The following is a 17,775-nucleotide window of genomic DNA, read 5'->3' on the forward strand; positions in this document are numbered from 1 at the left end:
CTCCTTTCCCTTCCTCCCCCACAAGAAACACTCTGTGAGGTGATTGGGGCTGAGAGACCTCAGAGAAGTGTGACTGGCCCAAGGTCACCCAGCAGCTGCATCTGGAGGAGCAGGGAAGCAAACCCGGTTCCCCAGATTACGAGTCCACTGCTCCTAACCACTACACCACACTGGCTCTCAATTATGAAAGATTACTCAAGTAGATGTGAAATATACTCAGAGTCGCAAAGTGATTTCATGCTCTTTATTCAGCTCATAGGGTGAGGAGGAATGAATAAAAGTCCCCTCAAGGTATCGGCTTTATATACATTATTTACACAATGGGCTGCACATGATTGGCTAATTCCGGAATTCTACTGTAAGCCAATCAGGTTGTGGATTCACTTCTATCTGGAGCATGATTGGGTGGTTCCTGCCAACCAATCATACTGCTGCATTGTTCTAGGACCAATCAGACTGCTGCATTCTGAATCCTATTGTTCTAGGACCAATCAGACTGCTGCCTTTTGGATCCTATTGTTCTAGGACCAATCAGACTGCTGCAGTTTGGATCCTATTCAACTCAGTACATAAAAAGATGATAGCAGGTTCCCCAAGGACATGCTCTGCCAAGCCCTAGGCCTGCCGGCAAACCAACTCTGCACGGCGAAGAGGTCTGCACACATGACATGAAGGCTGGCAACATCATCCCCATCATGTGGGAATCCCTTGCGGACGACCACAGTGCCCGGAGACAGAAAGTCAGGTTGTGCATCCCTAGCAGTGACCAGAGGAGGAATGACAGAGAGAAGAAATGTCCTGGTGCATCTGCAGCAGCACAAACAGATGCTCCTTCATCTGCCACTGCTGCAACAAAACATGTCTCTCCCTTATCGGTCTCTGCAGCCACAGCAGGCGCTGAAACTCTCCAAAGGTTTGACTTCTCTCTTCCATGGTTCCCCAGACAACTCCACTCATGTTGTTGTTTAGTCGTTTAGTCATGTCCGACTCTTCGTCACCCCATGGACCAGAGCACGCCAGGCACTCCTGTCTTCCATTGCCTCCCGCAGTTTGATCAAACTCATGCTGGTAGCTTCAAGAACACTATCCAACCATCTTGTCCTCTGCCATCCCCTTCTCCTTGTGCCCTCCATCTTTCCCAACATCAGGGTCTTTTCCAGGGAGTCTTCTCTTCTCATGAGGTGGCTAAAGTCTTGGAGCCTCAGCTTCAGGATCTGTCCTTCCAGTGAGCACTCAGGGCTGATTTCCTTCAGAATGGAGAGGTTTGTTCTTCTTGCAGTCCATGGGACTCTCAAGAGTCTCCTCCAGGACCAGAATTCAAAAGCATCAATTCTTCGGCAATCAGCCTTCTTTATGGTCCAGCTCTCACTTCCATACATCCCTACTGGGAAAACCATAGCTTTAACTATTCGGACCTTTGTCGGCAAGGTGAAGTCTCTTTTTAAGATGCTGTCTAGGTTTGTCATTGCTTTTCTCCCAAGAAGAAGCAAACTCCACTCATAGTCACCCTAGCCTCTGCTGGACCGCATTCCCAAAAAGAAACGGGGACCCTGAGCGTGAGCGCCTGAATCCCCTGGACTCTCGCCTCGCTTGATGGCTTGCAAGGGGTGGGGATCTTGGATCTGCAAGAGATCCTGCAAGAGCAACTCCAGAGCAGCCGCCGCTGCGCCTTCTTGGCGCTCGCCTGCTTGCAGCTCGGGCCGGCGGAGAGGCGAGGCGAGGCGCGGAGGCGGCGGCGGCGGCGGCGCGCACGGGATCCTCCTCGGGGGCTGCTCCTCCCCTTGGCAAACTACATCTCCCAGACTCCTCTGCCCTCCCTCTTCCCTCTCTCTCCCCCCTCCTCCTCCTCACACCTGAAGAGCAGCGCGGCGGCGGCGGCAGGAGCAGCGGCAGCACCAAGTCAGCAGCCCCGCAGCGGAGGCGCCTCTTGCGCCGGGGACCCCGGACGGAGGTGGGCAAGGCGCGCGCGCGCGTGCAGGGGGGTGGCCGCCGGCTCCGGGTTTGCAGGCGCCTCGGGGCGGCGGCTGGGCCGACCTCGGCTGCCCTCCCTTCTTCCCATGGCCCGATAGGGGACGCGTAAACAAGCAGGAGCAGCGCCTCCCAGCCTCCCCATCCCGGGCCCACTTGGCGAGGCTGACAGCGCCCTCCCCAACCCCGGGTGGGGGTGCAGGGGGAGGTGGGGGCTCCTCTCTCCCTGGCCACATCCTGACACGGGTCTGGGTCCTGCTCTCTCTCTCTCCCCGTTGCCAGCGCGCGTGCTGAATCTCCAAGCGCAACCGCCTGACAGGCTCGCTTTGCAAAACGCTCGGCGGCTGCAGGTCGAAGTTGAAACTTCTGGCCTGTTGCAAGAGTTTGGGGGGGTTGTTGTTGTTGCTCTTGCAGAGCCAGAGGGAGGGAGGGAGGTTTGGAGGCAGCCCGATTTGGGAGTGGGGGGCGAGAGGTCTTTTCTGCCTCTTTGCAATTCTGGGGGGGTGCCTGGAAAGTTGCACAACACCCACCCACCCCGTTCCTTCTCTGAAGTGTTTGCAACCAACAAACCCCCTGCCCGGATGAGCGCGCACTCTGTGACCCCCATAAATAGCGTGCCTTCCCTCTTGCCCAGAGCCGGAGAAGGAAGGGTAGAGAGAGAGAGACGTAGCCAGGGCTGCCGGATCAGCTGTTTCCCAGCGCGCAGCCCCTTCCCTGAGTCTTCTCCCTCCCCGCCTTCTTAGCTGTTGACTTTGGTCGAGCCGAGGGAGAAGCTGTTGATCCTCTAGTTAATAGATAATACGCCCAAGTTCTTCGTGGAACATTAAACTCTTGTTTCCTTGCAGCCGCGGGCGGGGGGGGGGTCCTTGCCACGTTATCCGGCAAACCCCAAACTGGTTCCCGAAGGCAGATCTCCAGCGACGCAGGCTGGATGCTCCTTGCTCGCTTTTCTTGTGGATTCATGAATCCCGGGATAATATTGTCTCCTGTTAGTTTTGGTGTGCGTTTTTTGTGCACAGCAAGTCACCTCTGCCTGTCACTGCAGCGTGCATCTGTTGCGTCCTTGGAGAGCTGCCAGGGAGCCATGGGAACCTGTCAAATTATGTGTCATTCTAACCCAGTTTGCCTCGTGCTCAGACTGGTGGCTGCTCTCCTGGGTCTCCACTTCCTACTTGTTCCTCTTGACTAGAGATGCCAGGGGTAGCCTTATGGCAAATCAGGCTTTTCATCTACTCTACCTCCCTCAGTGCTGTCTGCACTGACTGGCAGCAGCTCTCCAGGGTGTGAGGCAGGGAGCCTCTCCTAGCCCTACCCGGGGATCGAACCTGAGACCTTCTACAGGCAAAGCAGATGCTCTACCACTGAGCTACACCCCTTCGCCTGTATGCCCCCAGCCACAGAGCTACAGTCATCCAGGCTGTTGTGTGAATGTAGAAGTGGGCAGGAGGAGAAGGGGGAAATTCCCATTCCGGAGGCAGGTTCAGTCCTGCCGGTGAAATTTGCCCTTGAATAAGAAATGGCACTTTATATTTTAGAATCATGGAATTGTAGAGTTGGAAGGGACCACGAGGGTCATCTAGTCCAACCCCTTGCAGTGCAGGAATCTTTTGCCCAACGTGGGGCTTGAACCCACGACCCTGCGTTTAAGATTCTCGTGCTCTCCAAACTGAGCCACCCCAGAAGGTGACATCTGTCTGTCTGTCTCATTTCTGGATTACTTAAGGAAAAGTGAACGGATATTATAGTGTTTATCTTTTCCTTTCTAGTGATTTGACAGGGAAATACCAGCCCCACACTCCCCATCAGAGGCAGAAGCAACACACACACAAATTTTCTCCTAGTCCCTAACTAGCAGGAAAAGAAAAGTGTCCTGGTCTAGTTTAAGCTTGTCAAACTTAGCAGTAAAGTCTACAAGTAGGGAAGGAATCTGTCAGGTGCTTCACAAGGCAAAACTCTGCTTCTGCTTAAATGCAACAAACAAAGCATTTTGCCTTCTTTTCCCCCTGTCCCTGGGTCTGTAGGGGGCAGGATTGTGGAGAGAGACTGAACACAGACACCACTTTTGTGTGTGTGGTGGAGCCACCCAGGAAACAGCAGCACTGTGTTCCATTCAAATGTATCTCTTTCTTTAGGGCTCAGCTGTGGGGTGGTGATGGTACAAGTTTGATGCATAGCACTGACTGGCTAGTGCCTGTAACATCATCAAGAAACTTCTCCCTCCCCTGAGCAGTTCTGCAATTTGAAAAAGCTTCTTTTTGAAAGATATACACAAACAGTCAAATGCCTTAATGTTCCTGCAGAGTTTAAAACTGAAACTGCAGATAGGCAGCTGGCCTGAATCATGAGAGAGGAAGCAAAACTGACAGAAGGCTCTGATTTGCCCCCAGCAAATGAATGTTTATAATTTCGGTTGCAAAGCCGGGCGGAAGCTGAGCAGTCCCTGTGGCGGCTTAATTTTTTAAATATCAGTTCCTGCCTTTCCAAACAGTTCAGGGTGGTTTTTACCCCTTGCCGCCTTTCAGATGCAGCTTTTCTGGGGAAGAGGAAAAAGTACCACCAAGAGAAAACTGACTGTGTAAATGCATATTAATAGTGCGCTTAAAACAAACACGCACACTCAGGTTACTATTTTTAAAGTTGCCATAATGACTGGAAATAAACACCTGCTGTACTAAAAAATGAGGGGTTCTCATTTTAAGCCTCATCAGGGCTAAGTGGCCTTCCTAAATCTGTTCCCTCGTTCCCAAAAGTGCCTCCGCAAAGTGAGAAGCCTCTGCTTGACTGTAGCAGCTAGTGGTTCCAGCAGCCACCCACACAGAGCTCCCTTCCAACCCTCTCCCTCTGCTGTCTTTCAATCAGCCACATGCTCTGGTAGCGCCTGCCTGTTCTTGCAGGAGAGGAATGTGGCAGTCAAAGGCACCACAATTCCTTTGTCTGGTTTTTGCCAAGAAAACAGTCAGAGGTAGTACGGGGGTGGGAGGATGACTGAGCCAAGGGGGCAGTGGCATCACTGAAGGAATGCTGGAAGGGAGTGGGTTATTGCATGTGTCTGTGACAGCTGTCAGGCCAACTGGGCTGCTACAGTCACCCGGAGACTTCTGGCTGCTTGTGGCCTCATTCACAGGCTCCTGCGCCTGTACCAGTTCTGCGATTCTGACAAGAGAGCCCTTGAGGCTGTGCACCCTTACCGAGGTGTAAGCTCCTTTGAATTCAACAAGACTTTCTTCCATGTAAACATGTCCAGGGTTGTGCTAACAGCCCCATTTTGCAGGCTGTCTGTTGTTGTTGTTTAGTCGTTTAGTCGTGTCCGACTCTTCGTGACGCCCTGGACCAGAGCACACCAGGCACTCCTGTCTTCCACTGCCTCCCGCAGTTTGGTCAAACTCAAGCTGGTAGCTTCGAGAACACTGTCCCACCATCTGGTCCTCTGTTGTCCCCTTCTCCTTGTGCCCTCCATCTTTCCCAACATCAGGGTCTTTTCCAGGGAGTCTTCTCTTCTCATGAGGTGGCCAAAGTATTGGAGCCTCAGCTTCAGGATCTGTCCTTCCAGTGAGCACCCGGGGCTGATTTCCTTAAGAATTGATAGGTTTGCTCTTCTTGCAGTCCATGGGACTCTCAAGAGTCTCCTCCAGCACCACAATCCAAAAGCATCCATTCTTCGGCGATCAGCCTTCTTTATGGTCCAGCTCTCACTTCCATACATCACTACTGGGAAAACCATAGCTTTAACTATACAGACCTTCTCTTCTCCTGAGGTGGCCAAAGTATTGGAGCCTCAGCTTCACGATCTGTCCTTCCAGTGAACTTTCAGGGCTGATTTCCTTCAGAATGGATAGGCTGTCTATAAGTGGGTAAATGCTTTTAATGGATAACACACAAACAGGTATGATCAGCTGGGAACATCTGCTCCACAAGGCTCGCCGAAATGAATGGGGCAGTGCTGTAGGGTGGAAATACATGCTCATTTTCTGCAGGATCTCAGGGCAAGCGGTTCTCTTCAGACTCTTTTTCCCCCCTTTTTTCTAATTAGGCGTCCTGAATGTCAAATGACTGTAATGCTTTTTAAGAGGCAGGCTGTGTTGCTTAGAAGAAGCCCTCTAATTTCCCCATCCGCCGTTCTCTGTTTCCCCTCCACCTCCCAAGTCTGTAATTCAAGGAACAAAGTGAGCAAAGGTTTGTGTACATCAGCTTCCCCCAAGCTGGTGCCCTCCAGAGATTTTGTGCTTCTGCAGAACACCATCTTGGGGAAGGCTGATGTGCAAAATGCATTTACCTCATTTGATCCAAACAGGAATAGGCGAGATCTGACTCTCTTTCTGAATCAGGAACGGAAGCCTCACGACTCCTGTTCTGGCTCCAGTGGTGCCCTCTACCAAAGAGGTTAGGGTCAGATCAGTGTGGATTAGGAATTAGACTTGGTTCATCAGGGAAATGTGGGTCCAAGACCCATCACTGCGAATGGAGATGGAGATTTTGCAGGAAGTTAATGAAGCTATGCAGGGCTGCTAAGACTCCCCAGCCGTTCAACACCTGCTCTCGGCTCTGAGCTGCCCTAGGTATCAGCCTGGCATTTCTGGGCGATTTGACAGCAACCATGAGGACTAGCCCCTTGGTTTGAAAACACTGTTCCTCAGCAGAAGACCCACAAGGCACAGCTGTTTCCCGCTGCCTCTTCAATCAAGCTAAGCAGTTGTGATTTAAGGCAGAGGGTTTTCTTTTAAGATGTGCAGGAAGCAAACTATCAAATTGTTGATAGAATCAAATTGTTGATTGAATCATAGAATTGTGGAGATGGAAGGGACTCAAAGGGTCGTCTAGTTTAAGCCTCTTGAAATGCGGGACTCACACAGTTAAAGGATCATATACTATGGTACCTTGGCTTAAGAACAGCTTACTTCATGAACAACATGGATTAAGAACGCTGCAAACTGGGAAGTAGGCGTTTTGGTTTGTGAACTTTGCCTTGGAAGCAGAACATGTTCCGCTTCCTGTTGTGTAAATTGAGTCCCCCACTGCTATGGGAAAGCACACCGTGGTTTAAGAACGTTTTGGTTTAAGAACAGACTTGTGTGGCGAGTTCCCACCCCACCCCCCCAGGTGGAAATAATGACACATGACACAATTATTAAGGTTAATGGGCTAAATAAGGCGATAACCTTATTGGTTACAGGTGATGAGTGGCATTAGCTTAGGCATTGGTCCTCACCGACTATATCTGACTCCAGCCCATCTTTTTGAAGTCTGGGAAGGGTTAACCACCAGTAGGGGGAGTCCTGCTGATGCACATCAACTAGGACCCCCCCCCAGGTCACCGCTAGGGGGTGTGCCTTGGGCCCTCACCTCCCTAGGCTTCGGACAGGGCCATGCCCCCCGGAATCCATTAACGGACTACCCTTCAATATGTGGGGCAGGTGATGGCGCTACCTCCTCTCTTCCATCTACAGAGCAATACCAGTGCCTAACTGCCAATACCCAGAAAGTTGTGACAATTTGCTACGAGGTGGGCGAAAACCAAGTGGCTGGTGCCAATTTGCCAAGTGGAAAAATTCCTACCAGGCCCCTCAATGGCGACCAACCAAGGTCCATAGCAAGGTCAAGGGACGAAAACCTTATAGGGTGGGAGGGTGGGAAAAGCAGGAACTTCTGGCAGGCGGCAAAGAGGGAGATCCCTGGCCGCCCCTGCTGTTAAATTGGGCAGGCCACGCCCCCAGAGCCAGCCGATTGGCCGGCCAGGGGGTGACACGGCTGGGAATCCCCCCAGTCGTGTGGGGCTGGCCTACACCCACCAAGCAAAGCCCTCAACCCCACCTCCTCCTCAAGGCAGAAGTGGCTTTCCAGAACAGATTAAGTTCATAAACCGAGGTAGCACTGTATATTGTTTTGGGGCAGCTGATGTTTGAAGCCTTCAGGGCAGGACATGCTAGCTATGTGCTTAGAACAAGTCTTCAGACCTAGTAAATTAAATACAGCCTCATCACTGAATTAGGGGAGCCCCCCAAGGGCACCAAAGAGCTTCCTCTTGTTTAATTTTTGCTACCCGCCTTGGGCTGCAACACTGGAGAAATCTGGCTAGCCATGGCACCTGTGGACTGGGTTATGTTACTATTAATTGTATTTATTTATTGCATTTATATCCTTTTTCTCCAAGGAGCTCCAAGTGATGTAACTGGTTTTCTCCCTCCTCATTTAATCCCCACAACAACCTTGTGAGGTAGAAAAGGCTGGTCCAAGGCCACCCAGTGAGTTTCGGGGCCAAGTGAGGAGTCGGACCCTGGACTCCCGGGTCCTAGACCAACACTCTAACCACTACACCTCACTGCTCCAGCAGCTTGATGAGTCACGGGTTGTCCAGGTCTCCCAACTCTGTCAAGATGGGCACAGAAAGTGTTAACAGGATCAGGTTTAAGGTGCTGGTTTTGACCTTTAAAGCCCTATGCGGCCTAGGACCCTCGTACCTACGGGACCGCCTCTCCTGGTATGTCCTGCGGATGACCCTAAGGTCCACAAATGACAACATTTTGGAGGTCCCAAGTCGCAAGGTGGTTAGATTGGTCTCAACTAGGGCCAGGGCCTTTTTAGTACTGGCCCCGACTTGCTGGAACACTCTGTCACAAGAGACCAGGGCCCTGCGGGACTTGACATCTTTCCGCAGGGCCTGCAAGATGGAGCTGTTCCGCCTGGCCTTTGGTTTGGACTCAGTCTGACTCTTACGTTGCCCTCCTCTTATGGTTTTGATCTATCCGCTACTTTTAAAATGAGGCTGCATTTTAAATTGCATTTTAACCTGTATTTTAAATTGGTTCCCTCCCCGCATTATGTTTTTACTGTGATTTTATTGGTGTCAGCCGCCCTGAGCCTGGCTCTGGCCAGGGAGCGTGGGGTATAAATAAAATTATTATTATTATTATTATTATTATTATTATTATTATTATTAACAAGCTTGGAAAATGGGAAGCGTTTGTGCCGTTGGTGATGGGAGGAAAGGTCACCTCAAATCTTTGATTCGGTCACCTTGCTGCTAGGAACACAGAATATTGGCTGCTGCGGTTTACTTCTCCCTCTCGCTCTGTGCAAATGAGACCTGCTAATCTGCTTTGTCCTATAACAGCATTTGCTGCGGAGCTCGTGTGGTGTGAACACACCGCCTGGCTGTGTTGTTTGCACAAATCATGAATCGTAGAGCTAGCTGTCGATCTGGAGGGACCCAAATGGTGATCCAGTCTCAATAATCGCAACTAAATAATAATTCAGGCCCGATTTATTGTTCCATACAGATGCTCCACATCTTTGGGGGGAAGGGGGGAGCAGAAAGAGAGGGTTTTTCCCCCGTAAGCATGTATTTTTAAAGCACATCCTTAAGGTAATGAATAATTTGAGCTTCAGTTACACATATTTGAGAATGCTGTCTGTTGTTTAGTCGTTTAGTCGTGTCCGCCTCTTCGTGACCCCCTGGACCAGAGCACGCCAGGCCCTCCTGTCTTCCACTGCCTCCCGCAGTTTGGTCAGATTCATGCTGGTCACTTCGAGAACACTGTCCAACCATCTCGTCCTCCGTCGTCCCCTTCTCCTTGTGCCCTCCATCTTTCCCAACATCAGGGTCTTTTCCAGGGAGTCTTCTCTTCTCATGAGGTGGCCAAAGTCTTGGAGCCTCAGCTTCAGGATCTGTCCTTCCAGTGAGCACTCAGGGCTGATTTCCTTCAGAATGGATAGGTTTGATCTTCTTGCAGTCCATGGGACTCTCAAGAGTCTCCTCCAGCACCATAATTCAAACGCGTCAATTCTTTGGCGATCAGCCTTCTTTATGGTCCAGCTCTCACTTCCATACTTCACTACTGGGAAAACCATAGCTTTAACCTTTAAGCAGAACTGTAGCTAGGTGATCTTGCGCCCCTGGCAGAACTGTCCAGATTGCGCCCCCTAGCCACTGACAAATTAGCTCTTCTTTCTGCCTCTCCTCCATTCAATTCACCCTCAATTAAAAACCTTTTCTTATGAGCCAATAATCAATATTTTTATTTATAGACATATTTATGGACACATTTCTAGCCGGTTTTGCACACACACCCCTGATCCTATGGCCCTGATCCTAAGGAAAAGCGGGACATTCTGGGATCACATCAGAAACTGGGACAGCTTCTAAGGGAGCTGGGCATGTTTAGCCTGGAGAAGAGGAGGTTAAGGGGTGATATGATAGCCATGTTCAAATATATAAAAGGATGTCACATAGAGGAGGGAGAAAGGTTGTTTTCTGCTGCTCCAGAGAAGCGGACACGGAGCAATGGTTCCAAACTACAAGAAAGAAGATTCCACCCAAACATTAGGAAGAACCTCCTGACAGTAAGAGCTGTTCGACAGTGGAATTTGCTGCCAAGGAGTGTGGTGGAGTCTCCTTCTTTGGAGGTCTTTAAGCAGAGGCTTGACAACCATATGTCAGGAGTGCTCTGATGGTGTTTCCTGCTTGGCAGGGGGTTGGACTCGATGGCCCTTGTGGTCTCTTCCAACTCTATGGTTCTATGATTCTATGATTCTATTCTGTAAATACAGGACTGTCCCTGGAAAATAGGGACACATGGAGGGTCAGTTCTTGCCCAGATGTTTTAAAAGGCTGCAGAATGCAAATCCCGCTGATGGGATAAAGGATGCACATCGCTGCCTGACCCCGAGCACGTGGTTCATGTTGGTGCTGAGCCATTGGTTTCCTTGGTGCTGAGAGCGGCTGGCATGGGGAACCGTGAGTGAGAAAGGCCTTTGCCATCGGTCAGGTGCAGCTGGGCTTTGTTTAAAGCCACCTGACACCTGATCTACCGAAGTTTATCTGCTGCAGGCCTGCTTGGGATCTTGCCAACTCATGGCAGTTCAACACGCACACACCCCCTTGGCAGCTGCCTGGGAAAATGAGAGGCTCTGTGGATCTGGATCCCACAAGTGGAATGTTAGCCAGGAGTATTTTTAAACGTGGTTTCAAAGACGCAGAGGCAGCAGACTGCAGTTGCGAGCCAAGTTACACCCAGAAGCCTTAGAGGGGCAGAGTGGCTCTGAAGGGGGCAGGCGCAGAGCCAAATCTATTATTTCTTTTATTTCGTTCCATAAAATTTATACACCAGTCTTTTTGCATTATTATTTCATGTTATAATGTACAGTGGACGCTCGGGTTGTGAATGTGATCCGTGTGGGATGCATGTTCACAACCCACAGTGTTCGCAACCCGCAGCGGCACGTCTGTGCATGTGCGGGTTGCGGATCGGCGCTTCTGCGCATGTGCAAAGCGCGATTTAGCATTTCTGCGCGTGCGCAACCGCTGAAACCCGGAAGTAACCCGCTCCGGTACTTCCGGGTTTTGGCAGGTCCATAACCTGAAAAAACGCAACCTGAAGTGTCTTGCTTTATTGGCCGAGGGAGCCAGCGTACAGCTTCCGGGTCATGTGGCCAGCATGACTAATCCGCTTCTGGCAAACCAGAGCAGCGCACGGAAACGCCGTTTACCTTCCCGCTGGAGCAGTACCTATTTATCTACTTGCACTTTGACTTGCTTTCGAACTGCTAGGTTGGCAGGAGCAGGGACCGAGCAACGGGAGCTCACCCCATCGCGGGGATTCGAACCGCCGACCTTCTGATGGGCAAGCCCTAGGCTCTGTGGTTTAACCCACAGCGCCACCTGCGTCCCATTTGTGTTCTGTACCGTCTTGCTATTTTACGCAACATCTGGGGGGCTGCAGCTGGAGGTGAAGTAAGGACTTGCAAGAAACTGGATCTGAGGGGGAAGTAATAGCCCAAATTGGTTTGCGTTGTCATGCCTGACCTTGCTGATGGATCTGCTGTGCTAAATTCCTGTCCCTGGCGTTGGGTAATCAGCGCTAAATCTGATGTGGCTACCGGTGACTCTCTTTGCAATCTGATGAAGGAGCCTCATCTCGCCTAGGAAAGGTCAAGCCGCAATGAATTCGTTTCCAGGCTCTTTGTCTATCTGTCTCTCTCTCCTGCACCTGCCGGAACACCCAGCAAACGCTCCAAACAAAGTAGAAAAGAAGTCAGGTGAAAAATAGCCCGCCGAGGCTCTGATAACGTTTATTTTTTGCAGGACATGTTGGACAAAGGCAGCCGCGAGAGGGGCAAGGAAGGGCACTGGCAGAGACTAATTCGGTCTGTGCACAGCAAATGCATTGGCAGTCTTCGGAGATAACACAGACACGAGTCTCCTCTGCACATTTCCCCTCCTCTCCTGTAGAGCTTTACTGGGGGTTGTTGGGCCTCTGCAGGGAGATTAACTTGATTCATGCAGGCACAGTTTTTCACGATCCGTACGCCAGTTTCAAGCTGTTCTGCAGGGCCAGCTATCCTGTTGGCAAAGTGAGGCAGATATGGGAACACGGCTGAGGCAGCCACCAGGCCATTACTAAGGCTGGGTGATATAATTATAATAATAATAATAATAATAATAATAATAATAATAATAATTATTATTATTATTATTATTATTATTATTATTATTATTATTATTATTTATTTGTACCCCACCCTTCTGGCTGGGTTTCCCCAGCCACTTTGGACGGCTTCCAACAAAGACCAAAAATACACTAAAATGTTACACATTAAAAACTTCCCTGAACAGGGCTGCCTTCAGATGTCTTCTGAATGTCAGGTAGTTGTTTATCTCTTTGACATCTGGTGGGAGGGTGTTTCACAGGGCGGGCGCCACTACTGAGAAGGCCCTCTGCCTGGTTCCCTGTAGCTTTGCTTCTCGCAATGAGGGAACCGCCAGAAGGCCCTTGGCGCTGGACCTCAGCGTCCGGGCAGAACGATATATATTGATATATCGTCCAAAACTGCTTTTAAGTCCATATCGTGATATCGGTTTCGTAGCTTTTGACCTGGCAATATATCACAAATCCTGTATGTGTGCTATGCAAAAATCACAATGTGGTGAAAACCATGAAGCCAGCCAGTTCGTCTGCATAGCTCCATCCTTATTTCAGACATTGTGATTTATCAGGATATTGTGATGTTTAGCTGGTGATATATCACAGTGTTGAAAAACCAGATATCACCCAACCCTGGCTATTACCCTCTGCCGAAGGACAGAGATGACAAACAGACAGAAAGACAAACAAACTTAGTTGGTCTATAAGGTGCTACTGGACAATTTATTTTTATTTTATTTTTTTTCCGACTGCGTCCGACCAACATGGTTACCTACCTCAATCTAGAGACAAACAAGCAGACAGACAGATTACCGTATTTTTCGCCATATAGGACGCACTTTTTCCCCTCCAAAAATGAAGGGAAAATGTGTGTGCGTCCTATGGGGTGAATGCAGGCTTTCGCTGAAGCCTGGAGAGCGAGAGGGGTCGGTGCGCACCGACCCCTCTCGCTCTCCAGGCTTCAGGAAGCTATCCGCAAGCCATGGGAGTTCCCGCTGGCTCCCACAGCTTGCAGAGAGCAGCCTGTTCTGGGGGCTGGGGTCGGGGGAAGCTCGGGCTTCCCCTGCCCCAGCCCCACGCCTGGGGGGAAATTTTTTTTTTCTTTATTTCCCCCCAAAAAAACTAGGTGCGCCCTATGGGCCGGTGCGCCCTATGGGGCGAAAAATACGGTACTCTGTCACTATTTGCTAATGAGAAAAACCCTGGAAAGTCACTCCCAGTCAAAGGATAAAATACCAGGGGCAGATGGACAAACAGTCAGATATGATATAAGGCAGCTTCCTATTCTGGGTTTGCAAAAGATGGAGCCATGGTTTCCATAGAGGGGCAAAAAAAGTGTTTAAAATTGTTGTATAGACTGGCCACCATGCAGAATATTGACAAGTGTTTGATCTGTGGTTGCAGCCATTCACCAAAGGCTTCTTTTTATTTATTTATTTTTAAATAATTTATTTTTTTATTTTCCTTATACATGCTTTTACAATACAATACATTAAATCACATAAATACTTTTAGCTCTGCCGAGCTGGCGACTTCCCTCCATCCCTCCAGCGGGTATCTCTTATTTTCTTATATCGTGTATTCTGCTTTTTAACCTTATATCTGTCGTACATTGTAAGAGCTATTTCAATCCTGCCAGTGTTTTTAGAGTTTTACAATTATCCTTTATATACACCATAAATTTACTCCAACTTTCTTGAAACCTCTAATTGGCCTGATCCCGAATTCTTCCCGTCAGTTTTCTCCGCGTAACTCATCATTTTCGTCTAGCACTCCGCAATAGTAGAAATTTCTTGCGATTTCCAGTTTGGGGCAAGCATGTTTCTTGCCAAAGGCTTCGTTTTAATAGCCAACCCCTTCTCAGGCACCCTGCAAGTTCCCCGTTGCTGGAGTCTGAAATGGCTTCTGTACTGTAAAATCCTTGGCAGTTTCAAATCTAGCCGATGCCAGACTCCATTGGGGCACCAGGCTCTGTCTTAGGCTGAATTTGCTTGCAAAGCCTGTCCTGTCCGTTGCCTTCCCTTCAGAGCTCTGGTTTTTTCACACTCACAAAGGAAACATCACCCAGCTGGCAAGCGTGGTGCAGAAATTTGCCTGCAGCTGTTTTAACTGAAATCGACTTGCCGGGAGGCAGGAGCGATGATCTCTCTCTCTCTCTCTCTGCACATGCAAGTGGGGTCAGGATGGGCCTCGGCTTCCCCAAACAGCACATAATTAGCTACCAAGAAGGAGAGCCAATCAAAGGCTCCTTCCCGGATAACCGGATTTGAGCAGGCAACAATTGCTGTGCAATAGAAAATAAATGCTTTGTTATTAAAACTGCAATATCCATTTTTGGTCCTAAAAGAGGCATCTCAAAGTTGGCACTTGATTCAGTTATTTAATATCACTGTGGGTTAAACCACAGAGCCTAGGACTTGCCAATCAGAAGGTCGGCGGTTCGAATCCCCACGACAGGGTGAGCTCCCGTTGCTTGGTCCCTGCTTCTGCCAACCTAGCAGTTCGAAAGCACATCAAAGTGCAAGTAGATAAATAGGTACCGCTCCGGTGGGAAGGTAAATGGCGTTTCCGTGCGCTGCTCTGGTTCGCCAGAAGCGGCTTAGTCATGCTGGCCACATGACCCGGAAGCTGTGCGCCGGCTCCCTCGGCCAGTAAAGCGAGATGAGCGCCACAACCCCAGAGTCGGCCACGACTGGACCTAATGGTCAGGGGTCCCTTTACCTTTACCTTTTTAAGCCTCCCAAAGAGCTGCTTTCTTGAATTCTTCCAGGGGGAATGACTTTCTCCATCATATCTGCCGTGCAGAGTGCTCCTAGATTTTTGCAACCGTCAGCATAGGGGCACAGGTGGTCTGCCTTATACAGAGTCAGACCATGGATCTATCTAGCTCCTTATTGGCTGCACTGGCCGGCATCAGCTCTCTGGGATTTCAGGCAAGGAGCGTTTCCGAGCCCTTACCTGGAGTTGCCAGGGACTGAACATTTTGTCGAAGACAGGGCTATCAGGGACTACCAACCACGATGGCTAGGCTTTCCCTTCCCTGTTGGAGACAGCGTGCCTCTGGATATCAGTTGATAAGAACCACAGGTGGGGATGATGCTGTTGAGCTCCTGGCCTGTTTCCCAGCTTCCCAAGACACATCTGGTTGGCCACTGTGAGAACAGGATGCTAGACTAGATGGGCCACTGGCCTGATCCAGCAGGACTCTGATTACATCCTTACGTGTATATATATATACACACACACACATACATATATATATACACAGTAGACACTCAGGTTGTAAACGTGATCCATGTGGGAGGCACGTTCGCAACCCGCAGTGTTCGCAACTCCCAACCCGCGCGTCTGTGTATGCGTGGGTCGCGATTTGGCACTTCTATGCATGCGCAAAGTGCAGTTTAGTGCTTCTGCGCATGCGCCGAAACCCAGAAGTAACCGTTCCGGTACTTCCAGGTTCGGCATGGTGCACAACCCGAAATCACGCAACCCGAAGCGTCTGTAACCCGAGGTATGACTGTATAATTTCAGTTCTGGAAAGGAACCTCAGGTTACATACACTTCAGGTTACAGACGCTTCAGGTTACAGACTCCGCTAACCCAGAAATATTACCTCGGATTAAGAACTTTGCTTCAGGATGAGAACAGAAATCGTGCTCTGGCAGCACAGCAGCAGCAGGAGGCCCCATTAGCTAAAGTGTTGCTTCAGGTTAAGAACAGTTTCAGGTTAAGAACGGACCTCTGGAACGAATTAAGTTCTTAACCCGAGGTACCACTGTATAGATATAGACATAAAATTTTGTTACATATAGAAGAATACTAATGTTTGGCTTGGGGAGAGGTGCCTGCACCCGAAGCCTGGGGGTGAGCTCAGCGCGCCCCCAGGCTTCGGGCTTAGCGCAGCTCTCTGCAAGCTGTGGGAGGGCTGCGCGAAGTTGCGCAGCTCTCCGCTCCTCCACCTGCAGCTGCTGGGTGACCTTGGGCCAGTCACACTTCTCTGAAGTCTCTCAGCCCCACTCACCCCACAGAGTGTTTGTTGTGGGGGAGGAAGGGAAAGGAGATTGTTAGCCGCTTTGAGACTCCTGAAGGGGAGTGAAAGGCGGGATATCAAATCCAAACTCTTCTTCTTCTTCTTCTTCTTCCCACGGCTAGCGGAGAGCTTGCCTGCACCCAGAAGCTTGGGGCGCGCTGAGCTCGGCACACCCCAAGCCTTGGGCTTCGCACAGCTTCCACAGCTTGATGCCCAGAGTGCGGGGCACGCTGAAGCCGCGGCTGGGGGGGGGGAATAATTTTTTTTCTTTATTCCCCCCCAAAAAAACTAGGTGCGTCCTATGGGCCGGTGCGTCCTATAGGGCGAAAAATACGGTATGTCTGGAACGACCACCGTGTAGCTGCACAGGTTTGTCTTTGCACTTGGAAACTCGTAAAGAATGGGTTTTTCGGATATGGCAATAAATAAGACCTTCTTCGAACCAGGTATTATGAAGAGGAAAGGGCAAGTTAGTCCTCCATCCCTGGACAACGGTTAGTTGAGCAAATCAATTATAAGGCGGCAAACAAATAAATTATAAGATCAGCATTATCACTGGGGAAGATGGACAGCAAAGGGAGCTGAGGATTTTCTGAATCTCATGCAGCCAAGAGAACGCAGTCTGTTTGCAGCTGCCTGATTCCGATGACAGCTCATTTATTGTGGCAAACTAGTATGGAAAGCCCTGGCAAGAGCTCATGTCAAACTGTGTCTCTCACCCTTGGATACGGGAAACTCAGTTGCTCCTAAGTGCATTCTAGCCTGCAGCCCAACTCAGCAAGCTTCTGATGCTACAGCCTGTTGGAAGTCCCTCTTGGATTCTTCCAGCTCCCTCTCCGAATCACAAGATTCTTTGTTCCTCTTGTTACGAAACACATGAGTTTCTGGCAGAGGCGGTTGCGTTGCTGGCACAGGGCAGAGCAAGCGAGGAACTTTGTAGCTGGAGGCCGAAAGACTAGGATGAGGCAGACCAGAAACCTGTCTGCACCCGAAACAAATTCTCCAAACGCTGGAATATCCTCTCGCCGCCTCCTTTGCAACCTTTCTTGTCTGACTTGATGTACTGTTGCAAACATACAGTACTTGAGGAATTAATTTCTGAGCAATGCGAACAGAGAAGAATGTGGGGAGAGAAGAGCAAGCCAGAGGCTGGGTCTAGACATATCAAAGAAGCATTTCAGATAAATGCGTGGGAAATTTAAACAGGGAAAACAGGTAGAGAAAAACGGGACTCCACAGCGCCATCTGGTGGCACAATGTTATATCGCAAATACAACACATATAAATCGCTTTTTCATTACCAATCTAACTGAGTCCAGAGGTGCAGAATAACAGCTGATTTCTCTGGGGGTGGGGTTA

At 49.9% G+C, this 17,775-nt stretch overlaps 1 protein-coding gene across 1 annotated transcript in view; it reads left to right on the plus strand.

The window, feature by feature from the left end:
- Positions 1-1,382: 1,382 nt before the first annotated feature.
- Positions 1,383-17,775, plus strand: part of MYORG (myogenesis regulating glycosidase) — a 28,857-nt gene continuing 12,464 nt past the window's right edge. The window contains exon 1 of the mRNA XM_083575648.1: positions 1,383-1,951. The gene's annotated coding sequence lies outside the window, so the exon portion shown is untranslated. The remainder of the gene's footprint in view (positions 1,952-17,775) is intronic.

Source organism: Podarcis filfolensis, assembly GCF_964270895.1.
Source record: "Podarcis filfolensis genome assembly, chromosome: 11".
NCBI lineage: Eukaryota > Metazoa > Chordata > Lepidosauria > Squamata > Lacertidae > Podarcis > Podarcis filfolensis.